The sequence below is a fragment of the Cebus imitator genome, unplaced genomic scaffold (genome assembly GCF_001604975.1).
Source record: "Cebus imitator isolate Cc_AM_T3 unplaced genomic scaffold, Cebus_imitator-1.0 Scaffold128, whole genome shotgun sequence".
In the NCBI taxonomy this organism is placed as follows: Eukaryota; Metazoa; Chordata; class Mammalia; order Primates; family Cebidae; genus Cebus; species Cebus imitator.
Window position 1 is genome coordinate 4,365,644 of NW_016107443.1, and position 11,297 is coordinate 4,376,940.

At 40.8% G+C, this 11,297-nt stretch overlaps 1 protein-coding gene and 1 long non-coding RNA gene across 6 annotated transcripts in view; one reads left to right on the top strand and one right to left on the bottom strand.

Moving 5' to 3' along the window:
* The window catches only part of LOC119473014, a 70,844-nt gene that overhangs the window by 19,642 nt on the left and 39,905 nt on the right, over positions 1 to 11,297 (top strand). Inside the window, exon 1 of one of the 4 annotated variants that reach the window (XR_005202184.1) lies at positions 6,581 to 6,618. The exons of the other annotated variants lie outside the window; for them this stretch is intronic. This is a non-coding gene — a long non-coding RNA (uncharacterized LOC119473014). Of the gene's footprint in view, positions 1 to 6,580; positions 6,619 to 11,297 lie in introns of those variants that run through there. 4 annotated transcript variants of the gene reach the window in all.
* Positions 1 to 11,297, bottom strand: part of SMPX (small muscle protein X-linked) — a 50,970-nt gene that overhangs the window by 4,282 nt on the left and 35,391 nt on the right. Inside the window, exon 6 of one of the 2 annotated variants that reach the window (XM_017540692.1) lies at positions 8,953 to 8,966. The exons of the other annotated variant lie outside the window; for it this stretch is intronic. The gene's annotated coding sequence lies outside the window, so the exon portion shown is untranslated. Of the gene's footprint in view, positions 1 to 8,952; positions 8,967 to 11,297 lie in introns of those variants that run through there. 2 annotated transcript variants of the gene reach the window in all.

Consider the following 11,297-nt stretch of genomic DNA (forward strand, 5'->3'; position numbering starts at 1 on the left):
CTCTTTACTAACTGCAGCTGAGAGCCAAAGGAAGCCTGAAATAAAAACTGTGAAGAGGGAGAAGCTGGGCCAGTGCTATCAGCCTGTGTTCATGTGGTAGTGGAGAAACAGCTGACAGTGGCAGTGCCAATTTTGAGCACCTATGAGGTGCCAGGTGCTCCACCAACTGACTACACAGCTAGCTTGTTCAGCCTACAAAATAAACCTGATTCTTCTTTGCAGAAGGAGCCAGGCATAAGGTGGCAGATGAAACAGAGGAACCATTGCAGGTGTCCTGCAGATCGCCCTGTCCCTCAGCTTCCCACCCTCCTGGGTCCCCGGTAGAATTCAAGACGGCCCAACAAGCCTGGAAACAGGACTGCACTGATGGATAAGGTCAGATATAGTCCTTCCCAGAGTACAAAGTCCCCAGAGGGCTGGAGTCTCCATCCCTGGCTTTTGGAGACTCAGCGTGTGCTCGGGATGGCGGCATGATACGAGAATTCAAAAATTTGGGAATCCAGAGACCTGATCTCCCTGCTCTTCGTCTCGGCTCGAATTTAGAAATGAGAAACAATGGGAAGGGATCCAGAGCTAAAATTGCCCATGCTGTAAAGCACACTTGTTTGTCAGGGTGTTGGAATGCAAGTGTATTGGGCTGTCTCCAGGGCCACACTGCTTTGCTGCCTAGACAACAGCTGTCAGCTATTCTCCTGTGCCCTGTTCTCCTGTAGGGGACATTTGTGAGAACGATGGGGAAGGTAAGGCAACCAGCTGAAAAGTTATTCTCCAGATACCCCACATACCTTTTGTACCCAAACCAAAAATGACATGGAAGCACAACCTCTAGTTGTGCTTACATTTGGGAAGGGCATATCTTGTCTGGTGTGGGGATGATACACCAACTATCTCCCTTGTGTCACCCTAAGTCCAGACATGTGATGTTTATGCCTTGCTGTGACCCATTTATAGCTGTGTTACTCATAGTCGCCATGGCCCCACATACATCATGTGGGAATTGGAGTCCACTCAACACTTGTCTGCATTTGGTCCTTTAACCAGACACTCAGGGCAGTGCAATGATAACCTCCTCCTATGTGGTGCTAAATTATAGAGCCATAAACACAGTGACACTCAAAAGTACTTGAGAGAAGGCAGTGCCTTATCGTCTGGTTCCATATGCAATGGCCAACTATGCACCCAGAGCAAACTGGTTAAAGCTTTGGAGTTACTTAAAGGGCATCAGAAATAAAACAAAAGCCTGAAAGTCTTCTAGAGTTTACAGAGCACATTCACACACATTGTCTTTTGTACTCATCAGGACCACACCCTAAGGAAAGTGGTACAAGCTACAACTAAGGCATGTAAGGAACAACACACACCCAAGGTCAGAGAGGTGATCAGCCTGGAATTGCACCCAAACAACTCAAAACCCAGAACTCTTTCTTTTGTCCCAAACAGGTACTCGTAAAGTCAGAGAAACAAAACTCTAAGTAAAACTTAGAAACATTTTTTTCTAAATTGTGAAACATCCACCAAATTTTCCTTTACAACTCATTAAGCCTTTGGTAGTTAAAGTGAAAACTGAAATATTTCTACCAATAACTATATAAAAACAGGGAAGAAGAGGAAGGCACAAAGACCAGAGCATTTGTCTTGGTCACACCCTACAACTGAAATCCAGATTAAAGAAGTGCTATGTGCAGTTCCTGGAGAATCTGAGTGACCATAAAGTAAAGGCAAATTGCACATCCAGGCCAAATCTCATTAAAATATTTTTTATTAATCCTATTGTTTTGAGAGTTTGTTGTATTGGATATCAAGTCAGAGTTAGGGGCTGGCAACTGAGATACAACATTTGTTTGGTGAGATCTTGGTGGAGAAAGGGGCATTATCAAAGATAGTCACCATAGGCAGCTCCAGATTTTGTGGGAAATTTCTCTTCATCCTTCAGGACATTCATTGTCCTCCCTGTCTCTAAAGGGGCCACCAACTTCATTGGAGAAATATTGACCCAAGATTTCCCTACCAAGGCAGAGTTTAATAAAATCTAGAAGTAGACAAAGTGATAAATAAGTCAAAGAGACTGATGTCTTAACCAAGAGGTTCTCATCATTTCCAAAGATGACAAAAATCTTTCTACACTGTTTATGCCTTGGCATTCAAGGCCTAGAGACAATGGTGATTATATCAGAAGTACACAGAATCTTCCTACAACTGTCCAGCAATGATCTGTGGTAGCCAGGATTTCTGGAGCAACAAACAGAAAACTAATTTTTGATATTTAACTAACAGAATGTGTGAAACAAATGTAAGCCTCCCTGCCTTCTTCCCATAATGCATTCCTGGAAAGCACATTGTCATAGAAATCACCTTAAAGCTGAATGATTGATTGTTTCCACAGTCACAATGATGGTAATGAGTGGTCCAAAGACTGAGTAGTGAGATAAAAAGATGGCTTTTGACATATTATTATGCAAAGATATAACTATAATATTTTAAAATAGTAAAACTTATTCAAAGATGAATGGAACTAGAATTTTGGTATTGATCCTCATTTTAGAAATTACGAAATTAAGATCCAGAGGGGCTGAGTCACTTGTCCAGGATCACACAGGTAGCTATTGGCTGATCCAGGATGAGGTTTGGAGCTCTTTCTGCTACACTAAATTCTTTCGTAAAACTTGTAAAAATTAGCATACGTGTATTAATCTGTTCTCACACTGCTAATAAAGACATACTCAAGACTGGGTAATTTATAAAGAAAAAGCAGTTTAATGGACTCACAGTTCCACATGACTGGGGAGGCCTCACAATCATGGTGGAAGGCAAAGGAGGAGCAAAATCACATCTTACATGGCATCAAGCAAGCAAGAGAGGACATGTGCAAGGGAACTCCCCTTTATCAAATCATCAGATCTCATGAGACTTACTCACTATCCGAGAACAGCATAGGAAAGACTTGCCCCTGTGATTTGATTACCTCACACTGGGTCCCTCCCATGACACATGGGAATTATGGGAGCTACAATTCAAGATTTGGGTAGGGACACAGCCAAACCATATCATTAAGTAATCAGTACATATTGGAAATACATTAGAGGCACACATTAGCAACTGATACACAGAAATATATCTGTAGTGTACCTAAAAGTTGACTTACCAAATATTCGTGCTTTTGTTCTAATGAACACCAAAATTCAACTTAAAAATATTTCATGCCTTCTCAGAATCTAGGAATGTTTCTAAAAATACTTTATATAGAGTAAAATGCATAAATCTTAAGTGAACTTGATGAATTTTTTACCATGTATATACCCATGTATGGCCTTTATTTTTTACATAGCTCTTAAATACTACTGTATATGCCAGCAAATCCTTGAGGTTTTGTTCATTTGAGAAATAATAGTTCCAAGAGATGATAAAACAAGTTTTCGTTTTGAAAGAAAGGAAGGGGAAAAGAGGGAAAAAGAAAAGCATCAGTCATCAGATAAATTGAGAAATATGGGGTTAAGCAAAGATAAACCATTTTCTTAGTTTAAGGGCTCCTTGAAACCTTAAATATACAAATATATATTGTGTGTGTTGGATGTGGGGACCATACCATTGTAGCATTTTCAAAATTGACTCAATCACTGAAGCATTTCTCCAGTTTTATACTGTATCAATTATTTATCATTCATTATATCACAAATAGTATCCATAGTATGTCATCAGGTGACTGCACCAGAGTTTGCTTAATTGGAATCCGATTATTAGACACAGGTTCTTAATCAACTTTGCTACCATAAATGAACACAACTTTTTCCATATGAACATTTTCTTTAGAATGGACTTCCATCAAGACATAACTAGGTTGGAAGAGATATAAATCCACAATGACCGGAAATTTCTCCATTTATTAATCCCCCCACACTCATCATTTATGCTACTGTGTGCCTGCTATACAGAAGATACTCAATATTTGTTGAGAATGAGTATATATCTTTTTCACGATCACTTTCCTATTCATATTTGTGGATTTTCTTAAAGGAAAAACAGTAACTGTTTTTTTGAGCATTCCTTTGATTTCTGGTGAGGCTGCACATTTTCTTAGGCTTCTCTACTAATTATACATTCACTTTTGTGAATTGTGAGTTCATTTCCTATGTCTATTAAGGTGCTAGCATTTTGCTTTCCAATTTACATGGGCTCTTTATATAATTATACATTTCATGCAAAACAATTTTCTTGATAGAGTTTGCTATTTAATGTTTGTTTTTTTTTCAAGTACCTTTTTTTTTTTAATTATGGAGAATTTGAGGGATGATTTTGATGGCTCTTCTTTGAAAAGCTATCCAGGGAAGTTTAAATCAATGCCTTCATTTTTTCCTCTAAATCATTCCACCCATTATTTTAAAAGCTACTTATATCCAAACCTTACCTTTTGACGCTAACATCTAATGACTTAATTTTATAATCTTAAAAGCGATAAAAGGCCAAAAAAAGAAGGATGTTTATGGAAAGGAAAAAAGCATCATCAATTTGGAGATTTGAGATCTCATTTATAGGCTGTTGTAACTCTGCTCTGTGTGTGTGTGTGTGTGTGTGTGTGTGTGCACGCGCGCGCGCGTGCACGCGCACACACACATGCTGGTGTGGCGGTTAAACCACCTAGAATGAGAGTTCAAATGTGGCTACACATTAAATCACCTGGGGGGGAGTTTTTATAAGCCCAGGCTGTCCCAAACCAATTACATCAGTCTCTGGAAGTGCAATCAGTAATTTGTAAAGCTCCTCAGGTGCCCTGATGTGCAGATAAGGTTGAGAAACACAGCCTAGGAGGGCGTCTCAGTCTTCAACATCCATATGAATCCCTGGGGATCCTGTTAAACTGCAGATTCTGACTCAGAAGGTCTGGGGAGAGGCCTGAGACCACACAAATCTAGTAAATACCCAGGGGATGCTGTTGCTATTGGTCCATGGACCACTTGAAAATGAAGGTTCTAAAGCAGTAGTTTTCAATAGAGGGAGAGAATGATTTTTGCCCTCTACCCCATAGTGGGCATTTGGCACCATGTGAAGACATTTTTTGGTTATTACAATCAGGAAGGGGAGGGTACTACTGGCATTTGGTGGGTAGAGGCCAGGGATGCTGCTAACTATCCTAGAGTGTTCAGAACAGTCCCAACGACAGTTATCTAGCCCAATTGTCCATAGTGCTGAGGTGGAAAAGGGCAGGTTTAAAGAGAACTGTTTCTGATGAAATACAATGATCGCAAACCTGAGCTAGAACAGAGCTTTGTGCAGTGATGTGTTAAGTGATCCCTTCTGGGAAGCATTGCTGATAAAACATATTAGTAATTTTCTAATCAACTTTAATGAGATTAAGAGCCCCTTCTGAGAGATTTGATATACCTGCCTCACTAAAGTCACCTTGTAACAGAATTTACTGATCACTTGTACCTTGTCTCACAGTGTTATCTAACCACATGTTTTCCTACTCCAAGTTTTAGAACTGGAGTTTTGAAGCCTCTTTAAGCAGCTTTAAAATAAAGCTTTGACATGTGTTTGCAGTCAATTCATCAGAGAAATTGCTTTTATACTCTTTGCCTTGCCAGTTTCCAAGTTGGTTCCCAGGTGGGACCCTGTCTCAGCAGTCAACTAATGTTTCCTGAGTGCCTACTGTGGAGACATTTTCACAGCCCACTCTGCCTTCAAACCCAGCTTTCCTGCTTTCTGCCCATGCTACCTTGGGCAACTTACCCAACAACGAAAGCCCCAGTGTTCCAAAGGATAGGGAAATAATAATGTCAAATTCACAGGGTGGTTGTGGGATAACATAGTAAAGCATTTAGCAGAGTGCCTCCAACATAGTCAGCATGTACTATTAGTATTATTCAGGGACAAAGATCCACAAAAAGCTTATAAATTAAAACATCACTTCCTCCTCTTATCTTCCAAACAAAATTCAGTCTTTGTCATTTTGGCTTCAAGCTCTTTATGGTGCTGATGGTTGGGGAGATCTAAATGTGTAGAGTGGAGAACTGAAAAAAGTGAATTGAACCTAAATTACATGGAAAAGGTTCTTGGGGACTCAGTGGAAAATAGGATTTCTTGGAAAGAAAGAAGAGAGATTTGAGGTAAAATGTCTCCAGGATGAGGGAATCCTGGGCCAATGAAAAGATTTTTAGGTAGTTTTACAGTGTGTTTTACAATGTAAATCTTTTTTTTTTAATTTCAGGAGTACAAATGCAGTTTTGTTACATGGATACATTGCATAGAAGTGAATTCTGGTCTCTCAATGTAGCCATCACCCAGTGTTCATTGTACTTGTTTACAATGTAAATCTTTCTTAGGTGAAGATTTACATTCCTTTTGAGGGCTGATATGGTTTGGCTGTGTTCCCACCCAAATCTCATCTTTAATTGTGGTTCCCATAATCCCCACATGTGGTGGGAGAGACCAGGTGGGAGGTATTCTAATCATGGTAACTGTTCTCGTGATAGTGAGTTCTCACGAGATCTGATGGTTTTATAAGGGGCTTTTTCTCCTTTTGTTCGACACTTCGCCTTCCTGCATCATGTAGAGAAGAATGTGTTTGCTTGCCCTTCCACCGTAATTGAAAGTTTCCTGAGGCCACCACAGCCATGCTGAACTGTAAGTCAATTAAACCTCTTCCCTTTATAAATTACCCAGTCTTAAGTATGTCTTTATTAGCAGCATGTGAACAGACTAATAAAGGGGCCATTTTTAGAAAACAACGTATGTTTCTTTTGGACACAGCTCTGTGCTTAAAGCTGCTTAAATTGTCTTAAAAGTGAAAAGCAGAATTCCCAGTTTTATTTGGGCTACATTATATACTATAAAATATATTAGGCACTGTGGATACACTAGTGGACAAATCAGACAAGTTATCCCCCTTCATGGAACTTAAGATCTAGAAGGAAAATAAGACAGAATAAACAATGACAATCCAGTCCTCCATTGTGATGAGTGCTGCTATCCTGGGACAAACACAGGAAGCTATACATGCTTTATCCAGTTTAAGAGGCAACAGACAAGTTTTTCAAAAATAGTATTTAACTGAGACTTGAATAATGGGTAGGAGTTAGCCAGCTAATGAGTACAGGAGGAAACAAATATCAAAATATCATGAGCATGTGTAAAGGCCTGGAATCAGCATGGCACCTCCATCGACTGGGAGAAGTTCACTAGGGTTGGAGCGAGGAATGTCCTGCGCAGGCAGAAATGCAAGATGAAAAAGGCCTGCTGAGTCTGAGACAGTTAACACAGGCCCTAAGGGTCACGGGGAGCTGCTGAAGGATGTGCAGCAGGGCAGTGACCCGATCCATTTTGTGGGGTTTGGTTTTGTACTTTTTGAAAGATCCACTGACTGTGGGGCTCTGGCAACTGAAAACAAGTGAAAAAAGGCTTTAAGTAGTGAAGTGCATAGGTCACTTTAACAGCTGTGGCCATTAATGCTCCAATTGTTCAGCGAGGTCACCTGTGTGATAGCAACAAAAATACATAGTGGATGAATGAAGTTTGCAAACCTTATTTCAAGGTGAAGAGAGGGGTCAAACATGAGAATATCACAGCACTTGTCTAATGGCTTGTGCCTGAGGATTGAGAAGGGAGTCCCTTGTCCATTAGCAAAGGCCCTGGGGCTCCTCACTGAAGCATTTCAGTTCCAGATCTCAAACTTCCATTGAGGGCTGAGGAAAATTCCCACAGGCTACACAAACATTACTTTGAGCAGTAAATCCAAGACAACTTGCAAGTGACCACATACTGTTGGGCAAGCAGTGGGAACTCATACTGAGCTCTCTTCTGTCAATTTGCAGTGTTTTGTGGGCTGTGAGGAATTTGAGCTCAAATAAAGCAGAAATGGGCAGTCTCTCAGATCCCTTGGCTTAATTTATTGAACAGGGAAAATAAGCCTTGTGAGGGAGACAGTTCCATTGCTAACGATTTAACCATTAATAAAGTCCTGCTATAAATGGAACTCTGGAGACAAGGTAGCTTGTCAGTGGGCAGAGGAGTGAGTCCCATTAGATAAAATAGGTCAGGCAGGGAGAAGGTTGTCATTTCCTGACTAGTTAAGCTGATCAGACATGACAAGCCTTGTCGTTTTTGAACTGATTGAAAAAGGATAGAGAATATACAAGAGGTTTCTTTCTTCTTGTTTCCTTTCATGGAAGATGGCTATTTCAAAGAGGATCCTGAAAAGAACTTGATAATAGCACAATTTTGAGTTTTGTGCTTTAAAATGTGTATGTTGGCCTGAGTGTATGTGTTTGTGTTTTCAGAAACATAAGTTTTCACACACAAAAAAATCTGTGCTTCTGTTAGGAAGTTACTTGGGCTTCATTCAGTTTCATCTCAGATTAATGGAATTCTAACTCCTGAGGAGAGTTTTCCCTCCCATTGGTTGGATTTTTCGTGATATCCTCTGCTTTTTTCTTGTTGTTCTGGTTTTGACCCTCAGAAATCAAAAGAGAGGACAGGAGCGGTGGCTCACGCCTGTAATCCCAGCACTTTGGGATCCAAGGCAGGCAAATCGCCTGAGGTCAGGAGTTTGAGATCTATTTTTAGTAGAGATGGCGAAACCCCATCTCTACTAAAAATACAAAAATTAGCTGGGCTTGGTGGCGCACACCTGTAATCCCAGCTACTTGGCAGCCTAAGGCATGAGAATCGCTTGAACCTGATAGGTGGAGGTTGCAGTGGGCCGAGATTGTGCCACAGCCCCTGCAGCCTGAGGAAGAGTCAGATTCCATCTCTCAAAAAAAAAAAAAAAAAAAAAAAAAAAAAAAAAAAAAAAAAAAAAAAAAAAAAAAAAAAAAAAAAAAAAAAAAAAAGAGAGAGCAGGAAAAACACTGTATATGGGAGCAAGCTAAGGAGAGGGAACAGTGTACAAAAGCTAAGATGTATCCCTCAAACAATGGATTTTTAGTTCACTTCTGGATTTGCCTCCCTGTAGAGGTTCTGCCTTCCTCTCCCTCCTTTTGGACCCCTCCCCACTAATGACTCACGGAAGTTAAGAAAGACTTTCCTCAGTGCTCACACTATGCACTGTGCTTGTGCACTGTCTGGTTTACAAAGGCTTTCTCTGTTAGAAGTGTCAGAGAAACTGGCTTCACATTTGGAAATAATCTTTCTGATCTCCCCAAAGATAAACGTTTGGTGTTTTAAATAAATATAAGAAATTGTTGGGTGGTGAGGATCAGGAGGGGTGAAAGAAAAGCAAATGCTGAAATGTCACAGCTACATGAGTTTGAGAATCTCACTTTTCTGGACCTCGGGGTCCAGAAAAATGAAAGGGATAGGTGGCTATGGTAGGCAGCCTTCAAGATGGCTCCCAGTGATCCTTGAATCCTGGTATTCATATCCTTGTGTAGTCCTCTTCAACACAGAATAGGGCTGACTTGTGTAATCAGTAGTATGTTATGAAAATGACAAAGTATGAATTCTAAGGCTAGGCCATAAAAGACTTTGCTGCTTCTGCCCTGCTTTTTCTTGGATCACTCACTTCAGGGAGAGTTGGCTGCCATGTTGTGAGGGGACTCAAGCAGCCTAATGGGTGGGTCCACATGGAAAGGCACCAAGGCCTCCTGATAACAGTCATCACCAATTAGCCAGTGATGTGAGTGAGCCATCCTGGAAGTAGATCCTTCAATCTTAATCAACATCTCACTACAACCTCATGAGGGACCCTAGGCTAGAACCACCCAGCTAAGCCACTCTAAATTACTGATCCACAGAAACTGAGACAATATTTATTGTTCTTTAAAGTTTTGAATAATTTGTTACACAGCCAAAGATAATACAGCTGCCTTAGCCCAAGTTCAGCTCTTGTATTTTATGTGTCAAGGAATAGGTGAATTGGTGGGAATTATGAAAAGTTCATGTTTAGGGTGACATGTCAAAAACTGGATCCTAGCTATAGGGTAGGACCATACTGCTTTGGGCATTTATGAAATGGGGAAGAAAGATAAGTAGCCAGAATCTAGAGAGCTAGCATCCTGAGAACTTATGGATTCACCTTTATGGGAGTGGGCCAACACAGCTTGCTGACCTTGAACCAAAGTTTACAGTGCAACTGCTCAGCACCCAGTGATTAGTCCTTAGCATGTGATACCAAAACCATAACCCACTTATGTTTATACATGCAGAGACAGAACTTGTTAAAAGAAACTCCAATGGAATGGGGACTTACTTGGATTCTCCCTATAATGAGTCATTCCCAAAGGGTGCAAGTGGGATTATCTGAAGGGAATAGTGGCCCTGGCAGTTTTTAGAGGGAGATGAATTAGGTAGGGGTAAAAAATTGCTGAATTCACAGTTAAACCCATGTGATTCTCCAGGGTATGGTACATATCTGGAGAGCAGTGAGTATAGAGCGATCTCTGCATTGGGCTGGGGCTCGGTTGGACTAAGTGACATTGATGGTCCCCTAACCTGTGAGAACATTACTCCACATATTGCTGGGTAGACACAAGTCACAATGCTGACAAAAGAGCACATTTATTAGTGGGAGCTAGAGTATCTTCAGCCCCTTCTAGGCCTGATATGGCTATTGTTAGGACTTATATGACAGTCCTGAACTTAGTATCTCTTTTCTATGTCCTATCCCAAATAGAGACTATGGCTCACCACTGAGTCACCCTGTAAATAAATGCACATCTCTGCTGCATGACTTTCCAAGAATGCTTGGCTCTTTTCCACCATTGGATGCTTTCATTTCAGCAACGTGTACATTCAACCAAAGAAATACTTTCCCAAGCAAGAAAGATTTCAGTCTAGTTCATCAAAGGACAGTCTGAGAAATACCTTCTCAATCTTTCTCAGACCAAGACACATATCAGGATCACCTGAAGATTCTGTGAAACATACCGATTCCCAGGCCTATCCTGCCACCCTCCAACAATTAACTGATAGCAAGTGGCACTCAAGCAAGTCCAGGTGATTCTAATGTGCAATCAGTGCCGAGGGCCACAGATATAACTGTATCCAACGTTTTGTTGCTGCCTGACTCTGTAACTTGTAACTAAGATCATTAGAACAGAAACAATGGTTCTCACCCAAAGCCCAAGGCTGGACAACTGAGTTGCTCAGAAACCAGCTTCAGTTATTCCGTCATAGTATTTGAGAAAAGCTATAAAGCTGTCTATCAGGCTGGGTGCAGTGGCTCACACCTGTCATTCTAGCACTTTGGGAGGCTAAAGCAGGAGGATCCTTTAAACTCAGGAGTTTGAGACTAGCCTGGACAACATAGTGAAACCCCATCTCAATGCTATGCAGCCATAAAAAACGATGAGTTCATGTCCTTTGTA